The 23,175-nt window shown below is 37.6% G+C and overlaps 1 protein-coding gene across 4 annotated transcripts in view; it reads left to right on the top strand.

The window, feature by feature from the left end:
• LOC141448011 (C3 and PZP-like alpha-2-macroglobulin domain-containing protein 8) overlaps nucleotides 1-23,175 on the top strand; it is a 413,880-nt gene that overhangs the window by 159,214 nt on the left and 231,491 nt on the right. The gene's annotated exons all lie outside the window — the stretch shown is intronic.

Below are 23,175 nucleotides of genomic sequence, written 5' to 3'. Positions count from 1 at the left end.
GTATTTTGGATTGGAGTGTTTGCACAGTCTATTGATGTTGCGATTTTTTAGCTGTTCCGTAAAGTTCGAGTCCGTAAGTCCCATATTGGTGGTGAGAAGAGCTGTATAGAGTCGTCGTTTGTTCTGTAGTGAGAGTTTTGAGCTTTTGTCGAGTAGTCTGGCTAGAAGTTTGTATCGTTTGTTTAGTTCGGTACGTTTAAGTCTCGTATGGGGGTTACAGGTAAGTCTCTTGTCTAGGTACATTCTAAGGTACCGCACATGGTCTCGTATGGTGGGATAGGTGTATGATGTAAGAAGACAGGTGGTGGAGTTTGACGTTTGAGTGTGAAGACTATGTATTTAGGCTTAGTTGGGTTAATTTTTATACGCCAGTTTTCTAACCAAGGTTCTACTTTTGCAAAGCTAATAATGAAATACAATCTTATATTTAATTTTTAACAATATGACCTTTATTAGGTCAATACAGTCCCTCATTAGTGCCAGGTCAGATGGACAAATACTCCCTAAAGTGTTATCACCGTTCCCCAAAAGTAGGGTTATATAATTAAGGGGTTTTTTCCCCCCCATTGGCCACTAATCTTCTTGGATAAGGCTTGACTTCTTCAGCTGAAATCGGACCTTGCTTCAGCTGAATAGAATGCTATCCCAAGTCTGAGGTGTCTGTCCATAACTTGGCCAAGCTGGATCTTCCAATCGGAGAATCTAGGCTTTATAGTGACCAGTTATGATCTGAGTTCCTGGAAATTAATGTACTATTGATTCAGTCTCCAGTGTAGTCTCTGTTTGTGTAGAGTACAGTTGCTCGTTTGAATTCTTGGAGTTTAAAGAAAATGTAATATTAATTACCTTAAAATTGTAGAAACATAACTTTTGTAAGTGCGTTTTACACCATTTTTTTGTTTCTTTCTTTTGGTCTTTTGTAATCCAAGGTTTCAAAACCTTTCTCCCAAAACAAGTCCAGATAATATTTCTAGACTCTAAAAGATGAGTGTCCAAGCGAACTCCTCTCTGATGACCAAGCCAAGTATCGTTGGAGTTTTACCATTGGATAGCTTCATTCTGCAAGTGTTATGGACATTTTATTTTATCCCGTTGCTCACAGCGCTATTACAGCTGAATTAAGGTTTTTTTTTCTATTTTCTATTCATCATCAGAGGATTCAATAGTCAAGCAGCACTCTAACGTGCCCAACATTCAGTAATATACGCTTTCATAGTACAAGGGTAGTAATGTAGATTTGAATGTGCAGTTTATCTGGGCTATTTATTCCTCTAACTTTAGATCATTAACTTCGAAAAGTCTGAAGTTTTAAAGTATAAAAGTTTTTGAACGTGTTTTGGTGTTGATGAGGCGTTAAGGGAAATGGTATGGCTGAAGGTTGCAGGCTTCCCTAAGGTGCTAGGCTCCTCTATATCTACATCTATACGAATATGTATATACAAGGCTAAGGCTTCTTCTTACTTAATGTACGAATATAGGTACGTTCTTGTGTGAGTTAGAGTGGTTGTTTAACGATGAAGTATGCCGAGTGCGGCCCCGCTTCTTCCGGCTACTTTACCGTCCTCTCTCTCTCACAATGACGTGCAGCGAGAGAGCATATCCACGCAAGCGCACACAGCGTAAAGTGTGGGCGAGGTGAGGGCAGAATAGAGTTCCCATGGAATGGGCTCCATAGTTGGAACTGTTTTTGGGGGTCTCGCACATTACACGGATTAATGATAATTTTATTCATAACGAGTAACGCCGTTATCCTGTGGAAGCTTGTTAGCACCACCGGGTGCATGGCAGGGCCGGAAGTAGAAGTCACCGGGACAACGACTTAGCGGAAGAAGCACCCTTTCACTTGCTTATTCCCCGTCAAACACTTTGCCCCCTACTCTGTTCGCGTCGTTGCTACATCCCCCTAGGGCATCTTTCTTCAACCTCCTTCACTAAACACACTAGGGAAGTTAGCTGGTTGTGCAAGGGGAAACCTGGAGTGAGCTAGTAAGACGTTAATTGGCGTACTCCTAGAGTTGGTGACGTAACAATGACGCTCATTAACGCTGCTAGCCCTTCTCTTTCCTTAACACCACCGACATCACATACACAGCCGCAGATATTCGTCATAATATCCAAAAGTTCTGATAGTGAAACTTCCCCAAACTTGTGACAATTGATAAATTTTACTTCATTCCTTCTAAAAGAAAGAAGTAATGGAATGAAGTTTGTAAAAAGAGACTTCCATAGCACTAGTTTCGTCCCGTTTTACCCGTTAAGCCAACTGAATTTTAAAGATGTTTAGTTTTGAAAATATTCAGTTTAAAATTTTTAAACTTAACTCTTGTGCAAATGGGCATTAGTGACCCAAGAGCTAGTACTAAAAAAAAAAAAAAATGAACAAAATTTGACCCACGTCTCAAAAAGGTTCGCCATCCCTGTCATAGACTGTTTGTGTCCAAAATCTCCTAAGCGGAAGTGGCATTTTATCAAAAAGAATCATCATACAGTACTCATTGACCTCTTTTTCTTTGTGGAAAGTCACAATAAGGGCACTTTTAGAAGAGTTGGATTGGTTACGTTTCCTCTCTCTGTAACAGCGCCATTTCCACCTTATGTACGAACGGTTCTGCCATGTTTAAAACATCAGGAAGAATTAAATGGATTGCCAAAATTCCCAGTTTTAAGATAATTTTTCCAGGCGGAAGTAGCTCGTTTCTAAATGGATTTTCCTCTTTGATTTACCCCTCCCCCCCAAAAAAAAGGCTCCTAAGATTTTTCTCTTAAGCTTGGTTAACTCTTAGCCATTCATTGAGATCTGCAGCTTCTATTTGTATTGTTATTGGTCAATGGGCGGGCGGATCCTGTTCTTCACGGCACTGCAGGCTTTTGTTGGGCACATTTTCTTCTTTTTTTTCCAGAAGAATTGGATTAAGAGGACATTTGGGAGAGGAGGGAGGTTACGTTCGCTTCTTAAGTGCTATTTACGGTTTGTAGCTCAGTTGAATGTACAGTCCCTAACTTCCTGTAGATTATCAAGGAAAATTAAATAAGTAGCTTTCGAAGAAAATCCATTAACCACTTTGAAAAGTCCAACTTTACTGACCGTATTTTTCAATCTTTTTTTTTTCCTTCAATTTGGCTTCAACGATTTTATTTATATTTCCGGCACGTAGATTATTTAATTTTTCTAGAATTCTCCTTTCCTATTACGTCACTTCATTGTAATGCACTGTTCTACAAACCGTGTATTGCCAGGAAGTGAAATGAAGATTTTTTCCAAATTATGAGTTTGAATCACATTTATAGATTTAGAATTTTGGGATTTACAGTCTTGCAATTATATTACATTATATTTGAAATCTTGCAGATTTTAGTTTTGAGGCTCTCAGAGTTTAATTTTTGGTTAAACTTGATGTACTAGTTTTTTATACTATCCATATTAGTATATAAATATTTTAAGACGGGTTTTTTAGATCCGTATTTTTTATTTGAAACAATTTTTCAGGGGCATTAAATTAAGGGCATTTCCGGAAAATGGGGATTGCCTCTAAGGGCTATTTTTCAGTAATGAACGGGCCAATCTCTTGTGCGCTGGTAAATGGGGTTACCATGTGCTGCATTTCAGGGTAACAAGCTGTATAATGTTAATAAGAATTAAATATGACTCAAATGTTCTGAATTCAAAGAATGTTTATGCGATAGAACCTTGAGTATAAGTAAGAGGAAGTAAGAGGAGCAATGAGCGGAAGTAAAAGGAGCAATGAGAGGAAGTAGGAGGAACAGTGAGCGGAAGTAAGAGGAGCAATGAGAGGAAGTCGTGTGAACATTTTCACCAGATTTTCGAAACTTTATTGTTTTATCGTATAAATATTAATGTTAAATACAATGCACATCATGTTCTGTTATAATTAATAATCTTTCGACTTGCTAATGGGTTCTGTACGTTACAATTCACTAGATCTTGAGGTAAAGAATTCTATTTTGAAGGCTCTACAAAGATAACGGCTTAGTTTTTTTTTCTAATTTGCTGCAGCCTGTATCTTGGAATAGAATCGCGTGCCCTATGATGATGGAAGAATATTCGATTTTGGTCCAATCAACGTTCAACGATCAGCAAAAAATTTAATTGAGTGACAAAATTTGATAATGAGCATAGAAATTATTGTAATAAGAGCTTTTGTCGTTTAAGGAGAATTCCAGGTATATTATTCAGGTGTGCAGGTGTGTTTGTACACGGACAGAAAGGGCCAGGACCCTGTTAGTGTCACTGCGGTATTCCATGCGTCCTGTCAGCCGGAGATAAATGCCAAGCAGTCGACCTCTACGCCCGTGCCCCAAACATTCTGGGAGATAGAGATAGAACAGGGTGTCACATACTCAAACTATCTACCATTGCAGTTCACTCTCACTCGCATATTAGGATCCACCGGCAAGTGAAACCCAAAAGGGAGGCCGCTGTTCCCTATGTTCGTCTCACCCTCTCTCTCTCTTCCCAGTACCTATCCCTTAATGGCTTTCCCTTGTCACATGGATGACTCAGAGTACTCCTGCCAGAAACAGTCCTGTTAGTTTGCGTTCGCACGTTTCTTAACAAAAAATAGATAAATACTTCTTCATTCTGTATCATTCAGACTCCACTTTACTCCCTCCCAAAGAAAGGCAGAGAAGTGCACTTTAAGTTAATTTCAATTTGAAAATCTCGGTTTCTGTTTGAATTGGAATTTTCGCTAGTAATGTAGTAACGCTAGTTTAATGTATTTCAGATCAGGTTAGTGATTTAAAGGCTTGGACACACAGAAAGCGGTCTGTCGCGGCGGGCTATGATCTCCGACCAAGGCGGTCAGGCGGTCTTGTTGTTTGACACAATGTTGCATCATCTCTGACAAACAGAACGCGGTCTACCGCCCGCGGGCTAGTCTTTGTCGCGACGAAAAGCGATCTGGTAGTACAAAATTACAGATTTCAACGTGACCACCCTGCCACCTTTGATCGAAAATGATTGAAGAAATTGAAATTTTTGCAGGTAAATGTGCGCAAATACAGATTTTTGTTTGATGATTCACACGGTCATTATAAAAATATTTTTTTAAAAAACCCTATCTTCATGTGACTCCAGTTCGATACTTAAGGCGGTGGTATTCCCCTAATTGTTCTCTCTTCTTATTGATCTCATGCACCTTAACTTCGTCTTTTCTTCTTTTTGGCTTTGCAAAGCTATTAGCAGAAGGAGTTGTTCTTCGTCCGAGCTCATACTCAACATATAAAAATTAAAACAAAGAACAAGAAAACGCACTACTACTTCTCAAGAAGAAAGCTACCAAACTGTTCTGGTTTTTATCGTAGTAAATAAATTTAGCACGTCACATTTCGCAGTTGTCATGTGGGACACAAATTATTCTTTATAAAACTACAATATCATCTACTACCATCTGATTTTAATGTGTCCAAATTAAAGACAACGCTGTTATTATATTCTTTTACTAATTTAAACCTTTGAGAATAAATTTATCTTGAGATGGTAGTAAGGTTGAAGATTGAGAAGGCCTACGTGAAATTGCTACATCTGTATAAGATGAATGTAATTAGTGTAAGCGACAGCTAAAACTCGGCTGCCAAAACCAGTTGGGTTTCAGTTCAGCTGTTTAGTCAAGACAGCTTTGCTGACTTGACAACCAAGCTTCTGTTAAAATCTGGTCATATGCCCGACAGTCATGCTCTCCAAACTGACTTACCTGTCATCACCAATCTAATTAGTGTTCTCCATCTCTTTAGAATATTACCTGCAAGCTTAATGGCATGACAATTGTGATGTTCGCCTTATTGCCTTAAACTGTAGCTATAAGTCTGTCTGTTCAAGCATTTTTGGTGATCTTTATAGGCGGGAATATTTTTTGGCTATTAGGATAATAACACATTACTTTGAAATTTAAAAAATTATTATTTCATCACACAAAAATCTAATGTAAACACATGTCACAAGATTTCTCGAACATAGAATTTTTCTCTCAATGTTTTTTTCGACTTCACAATCGATCACCATTTTCTCGATCTTTTCATTCATTGGTCCAGCCAGTTATCGTTGTTGCAGCTATAGAACGTCGTCGTTTTTAGCAACTGTCCAGTGCAATGATCTTTACCTGGAAAATGGACTTTTAAATCTAATCTCTTTCGAAATTTATAAAATGGTTTAAAGGTTCAAAGGACTGAAAAGTCAGACCATTTCCTTACATTCCTTTTTGCTCTTCACCATCCCTAAACCAAATCCCCTTTTTTCCCCTAACCAGTTAACATCCTCAAAACAATCTACAATGATTCTCCCACCTCCTTGACCACCCCTCGTTTGCTCGCAGAATACAAGATATAGAAAAGGTATTTACGAGGGTCGTTTGAAAAGTCCGTGCAAAGTCTGAGAGATAGCACCACTGGCGCGTATCGAGGTTATGTTTAGTTAGTAGCATCTCTTGGAAGAACACACACCAAGTTTCAGCCAGATCGGTCTATTTCTTTGTATTTGGCATTCGTTTGAATCGAGGAAGTCAAGTGATTTTCAAAAAAAATGGACGAAAAGGAATTTCGTGTGTTGATTAAACACTACTTTATGAAAGGCAAAACGCCTAAGGAGACTAAAGAGAAGCTTGATAAACATTATGGTGACTCTGCAACTTCGATTAGAACAGTTTATAAGTGGTTTCAAAATTTTCGGAGTGGCCATATGGGGCACAAGTGACGCTGAACGTTCTGGACGCCCTGTTGAGGTTACTACTCCAGAAATCATTGATAAAATCCATGATATGGTGATGGATGACAGAAGAGTGAAGGTGCGTGAGATTGCAAGGACGGTTTGCAGCTGTTCCAGAAGAATCCGCAGGACTTTAAGCGTCGTTTCGTCACTGTGGATGAAACATGGATACATCACTACACTCCTGAGACCAAAGAACAATCTAAACAATGGGTTACCAAGGAGGAATCTGCACCAAAAAAGGCGAAGACCGTTCCTTCGGCCGGAAAGATTATGGCGACTGTCTTTTGGGATTCGCAAGGAATAATCCTCATCGACTATCTGGAAAAGGGTAAAACTATTACAGGTGCATATTATTCATCGTTATTGGACCGTTTGAAAACCGAGCTGCAAGAAAAACGCCCTCGATTGGCCCACAAAAAAGTCCTTTTCCATCACGACAACGCACCAGCTCACACCTCAGCAGTTGTGGTCGCAAAATTAATGGAAATAGGGTTCCAACTCGTTTCACATCCCCCCCCCTATTCTCCAGACTTGGCGCCTTCGGACTACTATTTGTTCCCCAATATGAAGAAATGGCTGGCGGGAAAAAGATTTCATTCAAACGAGGAGGTGATTGCAGAAACGAATGGCTATTTTTCAGACTTGGACAAATCCAATTATTCGGAAGGGATCAACAAACTAGAGCAGCGTTGGACGAAGTGTATAAGCCTAAAAGGAGACTATGTTGAAAAATAAAAAAGGTTTACCCCAAAAAATTAAGTAGTTTTTATTTTTGCACGGACTTTTCAAACGACCCTCGTAAGAGCCCATTTATCAATCTTTAATTTCCATACAATCTTTACATATAAATTAGTTTTTGCCAACAATATTTGCATTTTAATAGATAATGCAAACATATAATAAATTCTTCTCTACAATGCAAGGCATTACCATTCGAATATGCACAAGGATGTTAAAATCCCATATATTCCAGTGGTACGGAATAGTGAGTTTGGTCCGTCTGTCTGTCCATCCAAGTTCGTTTCCTCATTTACCCTGGGATCGTTTTAATGGATGACTGATTTTTAAACATTTTTCTATATAAAAATAAAATATACGTAGATGCATTGAATGATAAAAAAAGGGGAATTTCAAATCTACGGTCCGAGAGTGTAAAATTTATTTTGCTATAAAATTGCTTGAATACATTTTATTGTTTTATTAATATTTAAAAACGAAAAAAAATTTTGTTGAAAGTGGAAATACTGCGATTGAGCATTTTTTCAAAACTTGCATGTTAAGTGCAATTAATATACATGAAAAACTAGAATTTTTTAGACTTAATTTTCGATACCTTTGTTTGTAATTACTTCAAAAATCTGTCCTGTAAAAGTAATGCCTATTTTTTAAGGCAGGCTTTTTTATGTTCAACTACCAAATTAGGTAGGTCGCGAACATAGGCGATTAGCAAACGTTCTTTACAATGAATTCTTTTGTTAAGCATAAAAACTAAAAGGTCTAGATCGGAGGGGATCGAACCCAGTCAAAAACGATCTTGAGCGTTGCCTCTGACCGCTCGGCTAGTGCGGCCCTAATATTACAGTATTATCTTAACTAATTACTGAGCTAACTTATAATTATCTATTTTACTTTTTCTGATTGCTCTTAAGAAAGTATTTTTCTGAATTAAATTTTCTTCGGAAATATCAGAACTGAATAAATGATTGGGCTAGAATTCCGGAAACGATTTTTAAGTCAGATGGAACCGGAAATTTCAGAATCAATCGTGATTCCTTTTCGACCTGGGTTTGAGGAAGGTAAAGTCATTTCAGTACTTGATTTATTCAATGTAATGTATAAATTATCATTATCCACAAACGGAACTAACCTGTGATGGCGACAAAATTCTACCGCTTATTTAACAACTACCATAAACTTTCACCTACAACTAATAATCAAAAAGGTTACTTAAGGGTGAGACAAAGAGTAACAAAAAAAAAAAAAAGTTGTTAGGGTCAAGAGTAGTTTCAGATATGTGAGGGAGTGTACAAAACATTGTATACAGTACCAAGCCCTTAGGGAGGATATTGTCGAAATGTTGTTTGGGATGGGATTACACGAGGGAAAAGCCCGGAGGTCAGTTTGTGTGATGTATGTGCGGCCCAATTAGGGGAAAGGTTTACAATATAGACCCTAAAACTAACATTCACCCTATACTCTTCAACACAAACATTGTTAATATCCCTTCACACCCCGGGTATACTAAATACCATCCCTAGCTGTTAAAGGGCGTTGAAGGTAATATTGTAAACGTGGAATATCTATTTAGCATTTAATGTCTATATTCTGTTCGAATATAATTGAGCTTCTTAACAAACAGAAAGTTATTTAGATATCTGATCAATGAAATATGTTTATGTATAATGAATGAATATATCATGTTCCGCGTACCTCTTTTACGCCCTAGAATTTTATTTATTTATTTTTTGTTTTAAATACGCGTCAACATCTTAAGGTGATTGGCGCCTGGAGGTTATTTCGATGCACTACCTGTTTCCGGACACTGTTCTCTAGTTTTAAAGTAACATGAGAAGTTAGGATGTGAGTAAATCTCACGGGCCAACATCTGGATTCAAAATCGGGATCTCCTTGTTTGGAATCCAGTCTGGAAGCGTAGACAGTTGGAACGTTGAGTCAATTCCCATACTTCGATGACGTATGACCAAAATAGGTTGCATTAACAGAAGAGATATATAAGAGTCTTTTGTTAGTTAGTTTAAGTTTCGATCGTTTGTCAAGTAGTAACTCAAGTAGAAGTTTGTAGCGTTGGTTAGTTTCTTGTCTTTTCAGTCTAGTATGGGGATTCCATGTCAACCATTTTTTTAGGTACAGTCCAAAGTAGCGTACTTTGTCCACAGTTGGTGTAGGAGTTTCATGAAAACGGGAGGTAGAATTTTTCGTCTTAGAGTAAATACTACGTATATATTTTGATTTTGTAACGTTAGTTTTAAATCGCCATTTGTTAAGCCAGTCCTGTAAGTGGTTGATGTGCGTTTGAAGAGATAAGATTGCAGTATTGTCTGCAAAGGTGGAAAGGATGGTATTTGGATGTTGAGGTATGTGTGCTGTATATAAGGAGTAAAGAAGAGGACCTAGGATGTTGCCCTAGGGAACACCAGCTCGCGCTAGATGGGTGGATTATTCTTAAATTTTTTTTTTTTTAATCATTTATTTAGTTACAATCAACGCATTTTGCGTTATAAACAACAATGATAACAATAAATAACATATCACACACATAACAGAGTGCAGAAGTTACCCAACGGTAACACTCCAAAAAACATTCTAAATTCTACTGACTCTCTTCATCAGAGAGGAGATCGCGAGGCCACTGCTTTTTAAGACGTCTAAGAAGTGTTGTCTGGAAATGTTCTTGAAGATAGATGTTGTATAAGTGGATTGCGATGTGTTTGAATGTTAAGATGGAATTTTCTGAATCGTGTTTTCAGCAACTTGTGTGTTGCACGAAAGTAATGTTCAAGTCTGTGTGCCATGGTTTGATTGGTGACGTAGAAAGTGAGCGTTTACTATAGAGCGAGGAATTTTAGATTGCCAAGGACCTAGATCCTTTGCAGATTTGAGCGTTTGGTTGAACCCCTCACAGTTCGATGCCATAAGCCCAGACTGGCTTTAGTATAATTACATGGTATAAGTCTTTTGTGGTCCAGAGTGAGTTTTGATCTGTTGTCGAGTAGTCTTTTCAATTGTCGGAAGCGTCTATTGAGTTCTGTTCTTCTTAAGTCTGAGTATAAGGGTTCCATGTAAGTCTTCTGTCTTAAGGTAAGGCCCAAGGTAGCGGACTACGTTGACTACTGGTAAAGGAATTAGATTGTGAAAGATAGTAGGAAGAATGATTCGTCGAAGTGTGAAAGTAATGTTTGGAGATTTTGTTTCGTTCAGTTTGATAGCCCCATTTTTTGAACCATTTTTCTAAGGAGGTGAGGTGAGACTGAAGGTTTCTATGAGCTATTAATGCATCTCTTAAAATTTAATTTTCAAAAAGTACAGCAGTCGGTACTGTGCACTATATGATGAACAAGTAGGAGAGGGGAATGTTTGAAATATCTTAGATTCAAATCATTTATCTGGGATCAGTTACAATTCACAGCGGAGTAACCGGAACTTACATCCAGTTTTCATAGTAAAACTTGACTTCCTCTCCAGCTGCCCATTCATCTACCCACACATAATCAAGAAATAACTACAACATCCGCCATGTTCTCTCATATCCATTAAAATTAATTTAGGTACAGGACTTCCCTATTTGGTCCATCCTTTGAAAAAGAGCATAATGTTGCTAATTCTTTAGCATGGTACCAATATTGATTACCTTGTTCACATAGCGAAGCTCCACTTCTCCAATCAATCCATTGTTACCAGCTGTTTCGATAAACGAAGCAATCAGTTGGTAATTAAGTCACAAGTGAAATTTAAATTCTGATTTGAACCTCTAAAAGTGGGTTCTTTTTGAATAAAGTGTTGATTTACATGAATATACATCAAAACGGGTAGAAATTTTATTACGTACTTGATCAGCATTATTATTTAGTGATTTCTTTATCATTTCCCCCTCCAAAATTATTTGAATTGTTTTCAAAAGTTATTACATTTTATTAATTCTCGAAAAAAATTAATAATTACTATCGATTTATATTTTCCAAATTTGAGATCTTCCCAAAAAATATTTTCTGGCGAATACTCGGCATTGTGGAAAATTCTTGGATAAATAATGGAGCCTGTTTTCTCATATTTCAAGTACCATAAATTATAGGAGTTCTTGTGAATTTGGTCTCATGTTCCCCTTAGGAAATCAAAAAATACGATAAAGTATTTTTACATCTTCAGCGGCTAAAGGAAAAGATCTGAAGTTTAGTGATTGTTTTCTGCATGTTTAGTGTACGAGGTGTGTTCAAAAAGTAACGGGAATGTTTAAATTTCGCGGGTTTGGAGAGTCTGATTGTAAAATTTTTTTTTTTATTATGTTGGTACACATGCCCCTGAAGTACGATAAAATTTTCAGTAATATTCATTGTTTACTTCTTAAGTGGCAGCCGTTAAGGTTAGACGTGTTTTTCGAGCTTGGCGATTTTTGTTTGTTAAAAAAAATGGATCAAAGAATTTGTATTAAATTTTGCGTAAAAAATGAAATAAAGTGTGTGAAATGTTAATAAAGGCATATGGTGAGTCTGCTATGAGTAAAACAAGGATTTACGAGTGGTATAAGCGTTTCCAAGATGGCCGCGAAAACGTTGAAGATGACGAACGACCTGGACGTCCAAGCACATCAACAACCGATGAAAACGTGAAAAAAGTGAAAGAAATGGTTATGAACGATCGCCGAATCACAATCAGAGAAGTCGCTGATGATGTTGCCATATCAATTGGCTCATGCCATGAAATTTTTTCGGATGTTTTGGGTATGAAACGTGTGGCAGCAAAATTTGTTCCAAAATTGTTGAATTTCGAACAAAAACAGCGGAGAATGGAAGTTGCTCAAGAGTCACTCAATGAAGTCGACAACGATGCGGATCTACTGAAACGTGTTATAACAGGTGACGAAACATGGGTTTACGGATATGATGTCGAAACTAAGGCTCAATCGTCCCAGTGGAGGCATTCTGGATCGCCAAGACCGAAAAAGGCTCGACAAGTGCGGTCGAATGTGAAGGTTATGCTCACTGTGTTCTTCGATTTTAATGGCATAGTGCATCATGAATTCTTGCCACAAGGTCAAACAATCAATAAGGAGTACTACCTACAAGTTCAACGCCGTTTGCGTGAAGCAATCCGAAAAAAACGCCCGGATTTGTGGCAAAACAATTCATGGATTTTGCACCACGATAATGCACCTGCTCACACTTCATTGCTTGTTCGTGAATTTTTGGCCAAAAACAAAACTTTAACGATGCCCCAGCCTCCATATTCGCCAGACATGGCTCCATGTGACTTTTTTCTATTTCCAAACATAAAGAGAACATTAAAAGGCCGTCGTTTTACAAGCATAGATGACATTAAAAGCGAATCGCTGAAAGAGCTGAAAGCTATCACAAAGATCGAGTTTCAGAAGTGTTTCGAGGATTGGAAAAAGCGCTGGCACAAGTGTATTGTATGCGAAGGGGACTACTTTGAAGGCGACAATATTAATGTAGATGAATAAATAAATATTTTTTCAAAAAAACGAAAATTCCCGTTACTTTTTGAACACACCTCGTATGTGTAAGTTTGATTGAAGTCGAATTCCTTAACACCAAACGCATGCAATAATCTCTGGTGATGGATGAAATTCTGAAATCGATCAAGGCGTTCTACGACCGGAAAAAATCACAGATATTTATCAGCACCGGAAATCTAACCACATTTACATTAATTGAGCACATATATTGTAAAATTCGAATACGGTTAAAAAGTGTATAAGTTAGATGTTAAACTCTCGAGAATTGAAGTAAAAAAAAAATTGTTCACAGAAATTTTCTTCTTTCTTTTGAGTTTAAAAAAAAGAAAACTTTTCCGGCCTTTTTAGATGTTCCTGTTTCAACATGATCAAACACAAAACATAGTCCTCCAGTAGATAATTAATTTTACCATTTAAGCTGCGCCGTGTGTCGTCATACATACAAATTTTAACTATTATTGCGCATATTCCTCCCACAAATAATAATTGAAGTAATCATTTTTGATTTTAGCTCAAGTATTACTTGTGCATCAGCACAATGCAGCCCATTATTTTTTTGGTGCAAATTGTTTGATAATGTACAACGTGGTCCACTAAGAGCGATTAGGGCTAGGCTTTGCGAGAATAAAATGGGGATAACTTCACAGCCTCTTTTGGCTGTTAGGTGGTTAGATTCATCGCCTCATTTCCATAATATCCTCTATATCTCTCTCTTACCTTAAGGCAATTCTATTTGAATTAAGAGCATTATGTGGATTTAGCTTTTAATCCTTTAATATGTTTATTTAAAAGCAGATTATATCTAGTTTAGATTTAGTGAATTCAAAGTTTAACATAGCGTTAAATGCGGGTGTTGTTCTAGGCGGGAATGGTTTTTTTGTTCTTTCTCCATAGTTCAGTAATTACTTTATCGTATAGTTGGATAAGAGGCCCTTCTGTGGCCTTCAACATCTGGTTGCTGCTCAGGCTTCCTAAGAAGTTCTGTGGAAGTCCAAAAAGTAACCACTTCACGGTGCCAACATTGCGCTCTTTTCATGGTACCCCCTCCCAAAGTTATTTGTAGGATTGTTCCCCCCCATCGAGCGAGAACAGATAATCCCAAATCTAGAAGTCTTCGTGCTGCCTTTGACCGTCAGTTCCTATGTACCTAAGTAGAATGGAATAGAATAAATATTTATTTTAATAAATATATACATAAAATAAATATAGAAGTGTAAATGTATTATACATTTCAACCTTCTAATCTACTGAAGAAAGAGAAAAGTTAGGTGAGGAGGATTAGAATACAGGGAAAAAAGGAGAGGAAAAACCTGCAGCTAGTGAAGAGAGTTAGATTAGGATATGTTTTATTCTTCTGTGTCTGTATTTTGTAGAAGGATCTGTAGGAGGCTATGTCGCGGCAGAGTGGATTGGGATGGCAGTCTAGGATGGAAAGGAGTTTGAGTAGACCGGGGGATAATGGACGCAGTCTCCGTGGAGTGAGTCAATTCTAGTGCGTCGTGGAGAGTCTGTTGCAAGTCTGAGAAATTTGTTTTGCGTTATCCGAACTTTCTTGATGTTGCTACTACAAGTCAGGCTCCAGGCGGAGCAGGCAACATCGGCCTAATGACTACTTTGTAAAGGAGGAGTTTGTTAGTCACAGTCATTTTGGAGTCACGTGAGAGTAGAGGAAATAATAGTCATGTTGTCCAGTTTGCCTGCGTTTACTTTGTCCTGTACGTGCGTAGTGAAAATCAGTTTGTTGTCTAAAGTTATCCCTAAGTACTTAACATGGGTAGACCACGGAATGAGAGAGTTATTATATCTGATTTATCGGTTAAAAGTGGGTCTGCGTTTGGTGAAGAGTATAGCGTTAGCCTTGTGATTAATTTTAATTTTCCATTTGCTGCAGAATTTTGTAAGTCTGTCTATTGCAAGAGTAAGTCTGCTGGTGATGGTGTCCATTCTTCAAGATGACGTGTAAAAGGCCACGTCATCAGCGTACAAGGCAAGGATGACATGAGGAGGTTTGGGTAGAGGATTTAATGTACCTAAGTATCTCGTGGAAGGAATCACCACTAATCAGAGATCAGCTTTTGTCCGCCTTACATTGTTTCAATCTCAGTGAAACTCAAAGCAAACTATTCCTTGAGAAAATTCGATGATTTTTCCCTCCACTTTCATGGGTAATTTTCTTTAATTCTTCTCGGGTTTCAGACGTTCACTCTTCAAGTAATTAAATTCATTAAATTGAATGAAATAGTTTTCAATTATTCGAATGTTTATCATATAGCTTTGAATACTTTTTATTTTAATACTTAGTAAGCGGAAGTATTGTGATCTTATATCAGTCTATACGCGTCGAAAAGCTAAAACCAAATACAGAGATCGTATACGGTTGGAAAGGGTTTCTCAAGAACAATCGAATGGTAATATTAAAACACCATATGACAGAGTCAAGCTGTGCCGGGAACGTAAAAGAATGAATGCGGCCGAGCGGATCAACGACGGTGTCAGTACATTTGCAGATGGGGCGGTTGAAATTGAAATCGCTTCTACATCGACAACGGACTGTATAGGTATAGATTGTGTTCGATCGTCGATTATGAAGACACATTGGGCAGCAGCTATTCGTTTCCTTGATTTCATCCTAAATACATAAATAAAAATATTATATTATAAAAAATATAACCCGTTACGTAAACGTATTCACGTACAACACACGGCCATGTCCATGACACAGCCTCAGTTTTTTTTTTTGTGTGTTCAAGCTGTCAAAATCTATTAACACATGATTTCGCATGATATAGAGCTGATTATCTCGTACTTTGTTAGTCTGCTGAAGAATTCAATTTACTGATGTTAGTATGAGCTGAAAATTGATTGAGCTGGTTATTTGCGTTCGTGTACCGCTGTCATGTGTGGGTGTGTTTTTTTTTTGTAGGAAATGACAATGTGAACGGAAGTGTGTGTGTGTGAAGGAGATGGAGGCGTTTGGAGAAGGAGAGGATGCGATTTAGTGGAAGTGAATGTAACCCGGTATTAGGGAAGAATTCGTTGTTACGGAGGTGTCGAGGTGGTGGTAGCACTGTTGAGGATCTCCGTAGTCGAATACATGTAATATTCATGACCCGGACTGGGCCGGCAATTTCGCATCATTTGTACCAGCCGTTTGTAGCCGGGCCACATTCCCTCTTCGTCTTCTTTGTTATTCCTCTCTCTCTCTCTCGCTCGCTCTCACTCACACACCTTACTCTCTATACAAAGGATGGTGACTGAAGACCCTTCGAAAAGAAGCGACACCAGCAAAGAAATACACGACTTTGTATAACGGCAACACCAGCGGCTATACAAAAGGAAAAGCTAGTGATCTTTGGTGAAGAATGGTTGCCCCAGATCAACCGGAAATAGATGAAAAGTCTTTATGCCTGGGTTATTGGCGGTGGTGTGGCTTTGAATCGGTTTGGGTTAGTCAAGTAAACTCACCTCCCTGCCACCCCCAAATAGTATCGAAAAGTTGCTGCACACACACAAGATTGTCTACACTTCGACCCAATCAACACTTTTCCCTTCATTTGATTTAAGGGAAAGATTTGTTTTTTATTTGAGGGTACTGTGGGCAAAGAAAGGGTTACACCTATTCTACTGCTCTACCAGAGAGAAGGTGACTTCGGTTAAGGGTCTGGCCTTCGGTTAAGGGTCTGCTGCGACAAAAACTAACCTTTACTATCCCACAAAACCGTCCCAATATTGACCCAATATACCCATATTTCATTTTGCTTTTCCAGCTTTTCATTTCTGGAACCTTACAAACTGTTATTACAAGGAGGAATTTTCTTTATTAGGAAAATGCAACTATTTGAACAATTGCAAAACCTGGTTTGAACTCGAACATGATTTTTTTTCCTAATTATACTGAACTTTTGTACGAGTATATGTTTTCTGTGGCAGCGTTTGATATACAGTGGTCAAAAAAGTATTCATTCACTAAGTTTTTTTACTTTATCTACTGAACCCTTGTTTCTAGGATGACTATTTCTTCAGCACTGAAATCGAAGATAGTAACAATGAATTTAATGCTCTCATTTTCTTTTATAAACATAAAGAATTTGGGAAGAATTAAAAAGCTGCTTATTGGCAAACTTTCGAGTGAAATCCAGTCTCTTCATCTTATTGATTTCACTAATGAATGGTTTCTTTCACGCTGCAAATAGGCGATTTCGGATGGTCTGTGGCGTAACAAGGGTCCCTGAAGTTGACGCGAGGCTTTCTGAGAGTTGGCGTGCTCATCGGAAGCGCATACTTCTTTCAACAGGATAACGATCCCAAACAAACGTACAGCCCCAAAAATGCTAAGAAATGGCTGCTTTATAATGCAGCCATTATAAAGTGAGAAATAACTTCTCACCACTCCACAGTCTCCGTATATAAACCCTATTGAAAATTTATGGTCTTATTTGGAGCGTAAAATTCGAAAATTGAAATGTTCTTCCAGAAAAGAGCTCATAACCAATTTAAAGAAATCACGGGCAGAAATCACATCTCAAGAGACACTAAACCTGGTGGAATCTATGCCAAGGAGGCTTCAGGCAATAATAAATGCAAAGGGATTGCTTACAAAATATTAGGTCTTTAGTTTTGCGTTAATTATAACATTCAGACTGAGTGTATGAATACTTATTTTGCATACAATAAATTATTTTTCTGCTTTTTAATCAATTCTTTATGTTTATAAAAGAAAATGAGAGCATTAAATTCATTGTTACTATCTTCGATTTCAGTGCTGAAGAAATAGTCATCCTGGAAACAAAAGTTCAGTAGATAAAGTCAAAAAAACTTAGGGTATGAATACTTTTTTTTACCACTGTAAGCTCCCTCTATTGTGCTATTTCAGGGAAAGGTACTTACGAGTATATCTACCATTCAGTACATTGTTAGTAATAATTAAATGTGATTACGTATCGCTTTGTTCGCATCATTCTTGATGAAAAATGCAGGAATCCATATAGCGTTTGACTCATATAGACTCATAATTATAGTCTAATAATACATAATGCAAGACTGCATAGACAGGCGCTCATCATAGACATTCCTAGACAACTGTAAACTGAACATCATACCGGAAACTACAGACAGAAACCAAAACATCTAATTTTGATAACTTTTCCTTTTAACAAAAAGGAAGAGAAATGGATAAGATGAACGAGAGGTACTATAATTAGCTTTTCTCTATGTCCACTTGTCATTCTTGTTATTTTATGTAAGGCTGGAAGTAGCTAGCGGCCAAACAAATTTCACTTATAGTACCTTGGGAAAAGGTTTAGTAACAGAAAAGTCGTGTGAGTTTAAAAATAAGCAAACTTCCGGTAAACATTTGGTTTCAACAGACTGACATGATCACAATTCTTGCTTGGAAGCAAAGTAAAGAGAATTTAATAAAAAAAAATCTGCATGGTATTAAAACGTTTTTTCCGGTTTCCAGTGAAAAATCATTTCTATTACTTGTGGGGGGGGGCGCGACTGGCGGAAGCGGGTTAGGTGAGCTAGTGAGAATGCAAGAGAGAGGAAGAAATAAGTAGGAATATTGTGCTAGAGAGAGGAGCTAATACTTTGTGTTTGTGAATCTGTGTGTAGATATGCGAATGTAACTTCCGCTGTCTGATGTGCGCGAGTGTAAATATAACTTCCTCTCTCTCTCTCTCTCACCCTCCCTCCCTCCGCAACACCCTCCTTCACCCTAAAGTCTGTGTAGAATTGAAAGTAGTCGGGCAAGCCTAGAGTGTCAGCCGTCTTGTGTGGGTTATAACAGGACTTTTTCCTTAACAGCTTTTCAACTCTTCGGAAAATAAAAAGTGAAAAAGGAGGAAAAGCAAAAAAAAGAAAAAGGTATTGGGAAATTTGTTGGGTACAAAGAAATAATATAAAAAAAAAAAGTTACTTTTCTTTGTTAAGTAGTGGGGGCAAAGAAGAACATGGTTTCCTCTTTTTTTTTCTTGAAGGACAGTTTCCGGTTGGCCGCAAAAGGCCAAAGAAAAATCGAAAGAATTATTGCCTTTTTTCCTTCTTCTTCTTCTTCTTCTTTATCATCCTCTTTTTATACCCATATTTTGAGATATATCCTTTTATTTTGGATTTTTAGATTTCCAAAGAAATCGATATCTTCTTAACTTATTTAGAAGGCGGATGAACAAAAGTTTTCTTCTTCCTTTTCATTTAATGTCCAAGAGTATTTCTTCGTAGTTGTCAAAATTGAGATTAGCTTCAGTAATACTGCGGAGATTTTTTATTTATTTTGAAATGCTGCGTGTTATTGGTCCAGTATAGGATGAGATGATAGTTTAAATAATTTTCCTAGCTAACGTAGTAGTAGTTTTTTTTGGAGCGACTTTGTCTTTTGAGTCTAAGTGTTAGGATTCCACGTGAATCTACAGTTTAAATACAATAATACCATAGACTTTAATTAGGATCAAAACGCCAGGACACAAAAGCACATATCTCGTGCATAGTGCTGCACGAGACCGAGACGAGGCGAGACTTTATGCAGTCTCGATCTCGGTCTCGGTCTCGGTCGCTCAAGTCTCGGTCTCGGTCTCGTCGAGATATCTCGGTCTCGGTCTCGGTTTTTTTGAATTTTTGTTTAAGTATTAAAAGTGGTTTGCTATTAATAATCTTTTCAAAAAATGTTATTATTTTCTAATAATTATTTTAATTTATATATTGGTAATGAAAATGTGTGTAAAAGAAGACAACTACTTACACTTCAATGCATCATATATAACTATTACTGTTATATATCTTTATATAATTTCAAAAAGATGTTAAAAACGCACCAAATGAAAGACCCAAATAACATATCTGCCTACTATAACAAGTCGATTCGTGAAATAAAAAATACACCTCCCAACAAACTTCCCGCTCCATTAGTTATGGCTGTTGGTGAAGATAAAGAATCTGATGATTCACCTTTTGACGACGACGACGACTGCATCAATATTTTTGCACCATTTGCTCAAAAATCAGCAAATATCACCGAAGCATGGAAGACAGAAATAATTAATTACACCAAATTAGACCAAGCACCAGTAGACGTTGACATTTTAGAATGGTGGAAAACACTTGAGAATTCCTTCAAAAATTTGTCTAGAATGGCGAAAGATATTTTTAGTATCTGTGCAAGTTCAGTGCCATCGGAAAGATTATTTCCGCAAGCTGCGATGATAATGACCAATAGAAGATCTTCTCTAACTTCTGACTCAGTAAAATCTCTTTTATGTATCTCTTTTATGTATTAGATTATTAATAGTGAAATTTATGAAATTGAATGAATGAATGATATGAATAGTGAAAGTTAGTGAATTTATATAAAAATTAGGTAATTCGAAGGGGGCCGCCACGGTAGCCGAGCGGTGCGAGACCTGCGAAGATAATGTGTATTGTGGTACTGGGTTCGATTCCCGGTCTTAGGCCTTAGATTTTATTTCATGGTTAATATGAGAAATTTACAGTAAAGTATGTTTGCTAGTCGCCTCCGTCCGCGACACCTAATTGGTAGTTGGACGTAAAACCCCGCCTGAAAAAATAGTCGATTACTTTACTTTGCTTACTTTACTTATGTAATTCGAAGTCAAATAGATGTAGTAATATTGGACATATAGAATAAAATCGTATCTTTTAATAATTAATTCAATACCCGTAAGGATTATTTATTAATAAAGAACACTATTTTATAATTTTGTAGCTAAAAATTAATATTTGAAAAACCGAGACGAGACCGAGATTTCTCGACGAGATATATATCATGTCTCGATCTCGGTCTCGGTCTCGGTTGCTCAAGTCTCGTCTCGGTCTCGGTACCGAGACCGAGACCGAGATTTGTCTCGTTTCTCGTGCAGCACTACTCGTGCACTACTAATACTATTTGAGAAAGCCTAAAAGAGAAAAATTTGATAGATAAATTCTCGGAGAGAAATAGAGGTAGTGAGAGCGAAAAAAAAAACTGTATTATTACATTTTTTAATACATTGAGCAACACATCACTGTCAGCATCCGAGCGCCGTTAATATATAAATTATTGTTTGCTGTATCGAGATGACAAATCGATGCTTTCTATCAGCTATTTCCTCTCCTCACTTCATTGTACGTATTAACTTCCGTTTTTTTGGAATGAAACTATCGCTAGCAGTTTTCAAGGTTTTGAACCTTTAAAAACTTTTCCTTGAAATATTTTAAATTTTTAATTTTGGTTTTGAATTGGCTAAATCTTAAATTCTTACGAGAAAATCGTAGAACCAGTTAAGAAAAATTGTTAACAAACTTGTGAATTTAAGCAAAACCTTTACCATTATCAATTGTAAAATGAGTGGTAGGGCTGTACTTAATGCTGAATTAACACTTTAGAGCAGGGGTCCCCAATTTTTTTTACACAGGGAGCCAGTTCACTGTCCCGTTGGAGGGCCGGACTATAAAAAAAAACTATTTTAAAGTAAAAAAAAAACAAAACGGGAACAAATAGAATATTTCAAATAAAGAACAAGTAAATTTAAATCACCAAACTGCCCAGTATTTCTGGGCTTTTGGGCTAATGAGATGGTCCAATGTACTGTTTAGTTATAGTGCTTTGTCTTTCTTCCTACTTCTAGCTGTTATTTTACACTGTTTTCGGAGCCTTGACGCGTGCATCCCACGCGTCATCGGAAGTAGTACTGTACATGAGCGACACAGCGCTTTGCAGCACCGCCACATATAGTGCTCCACTAACTGACCACCAATGAAAGAGATGCCCCTTCCGGAAGTGCGGCGGGGGCAGGATAAATGTCCTCAGGGAGCCGCATGTGGCCGGCGGGCCGTAGTTTGGGGACCCCTGCTTTAGAGGATAGTTCTTATTTATTGGTAAAGAGTATGGTATTGCTATCGTATCCAAATTTCAGGCTTCCTTACAATGACATACCTAAGGTCCTTTCTGTTTTGTTTACAAATCGGTGAAATGTTAGTAAGAATGATATTTTGCATCAAATAGTTTCGATACTTCTAGTTTTTGAGAAAAGAGTTTCGAGTACTAAAGAATCCGTGCGATTGTTCACAGTAGACTATTTTTCGACATTTAAGGGCCTGGCCTTATTGGGCCATAATATCAACTTTTCATAACACATTTGTGGGGTTGAGCGAGGTTTTTACCATAACTAGAAACTCTCTAGAATTATGAATTGTTTGAATCTTTAAAAGAAGATACAGTTGCGTTGATTTCTAGCTACGCATGTTTTTAAATTTTTTTGGTTACTGATCGGCTTTTAATTTACATCCGTTATCATCAGTTTTGGATTAAATTTTTAACTAGGATTGTAGACGAACAGATTTTGCTTCCAGTGAGAAGTGAATATTGAAAATTTTGGGTCTTGTTATCAAATATCTTTTCTGGGAGAAGTTGAAAGTAATATGGAACATTTTTCTACTTTTTATGGACAACGTATTTATTTTTAGTGTATGGATATGGTTTTATTTATTTAGGGCACAATTTGCCCTTTGGACAAATAACTGAAGAGTTAAGAGATACTGTGGGTCCAACTATAGCTGGCTGGGAGATAGAGGCTGAGCGTGTACCCACACTACGGTGGGACCGTGTGTTAGGGAGAGCGGTATAGTACGCTCTCTCTGAATTGATCTTGAACCCATCTCGAGCGAGCAGCATATCTACATCACACTCCTTCGTATGTGCACACATCTTAAAACCAACAGCATCCAACATCTCTTCTCTTCTCTTCTCTTCCAACTCTTCCAGCCCAGTAACTGAGTGCAGAGATTCCCCCACACTCTCTCATCTGCCCGTGTCTTGGCTTTCTCCGTATGTTCGTGCCCACCACCTTGTGCTGCTACATTGTTTCTCAGTTCTATTTTGTTCACTGGAGTGCTTCTTTAATGAAAAACGCCTGCTTCTTTTGTTTTCTATCTTATTCTTTTGCTGCGCCAAGTTTTTATACTTTTAACTGTCTGTGAAACTTTTATCTCTATTTATCGTTAGTCACTGAAAAGGAAGCTTTGTTCTTGGAGCTCTCTCCCACCCTCCCTCTCCCTAATTCTGGTTCGAAATATTGTGATCTGGCAAATTCTCCATTTTGTCTTTTCACCGGAAACGGATATACATGATTTAAATGCGATGCTTGTGTTTTCTCAGTCTGCACTGATCCTTGAATGCTCCCTGGTCCAGTAATGAACTTGTTGGCCTGCTTTTAACTTGGGATTTCCACCCAACATTCCTATGACTTAT

Source organism: Rhodnius prolixus, unplaced genomic scaffold (assembly GCF_049639745.1).
Source record: "Rhodnius prolixus isolate KJV_2025 unplaced genomic scaffold, Rpr scaffold_13, whole genome shotgun sequence".
NCBI classification, from domain to species: Eukaryota; Metazoa; Arthropoda; class Insecta; order Hemiptera; family Reduviidae; genus Rhodnius; species Rhodnius prolixus.
This window is presented reverse-complemented; position numbering and strand designations above follow the sequence as displayed.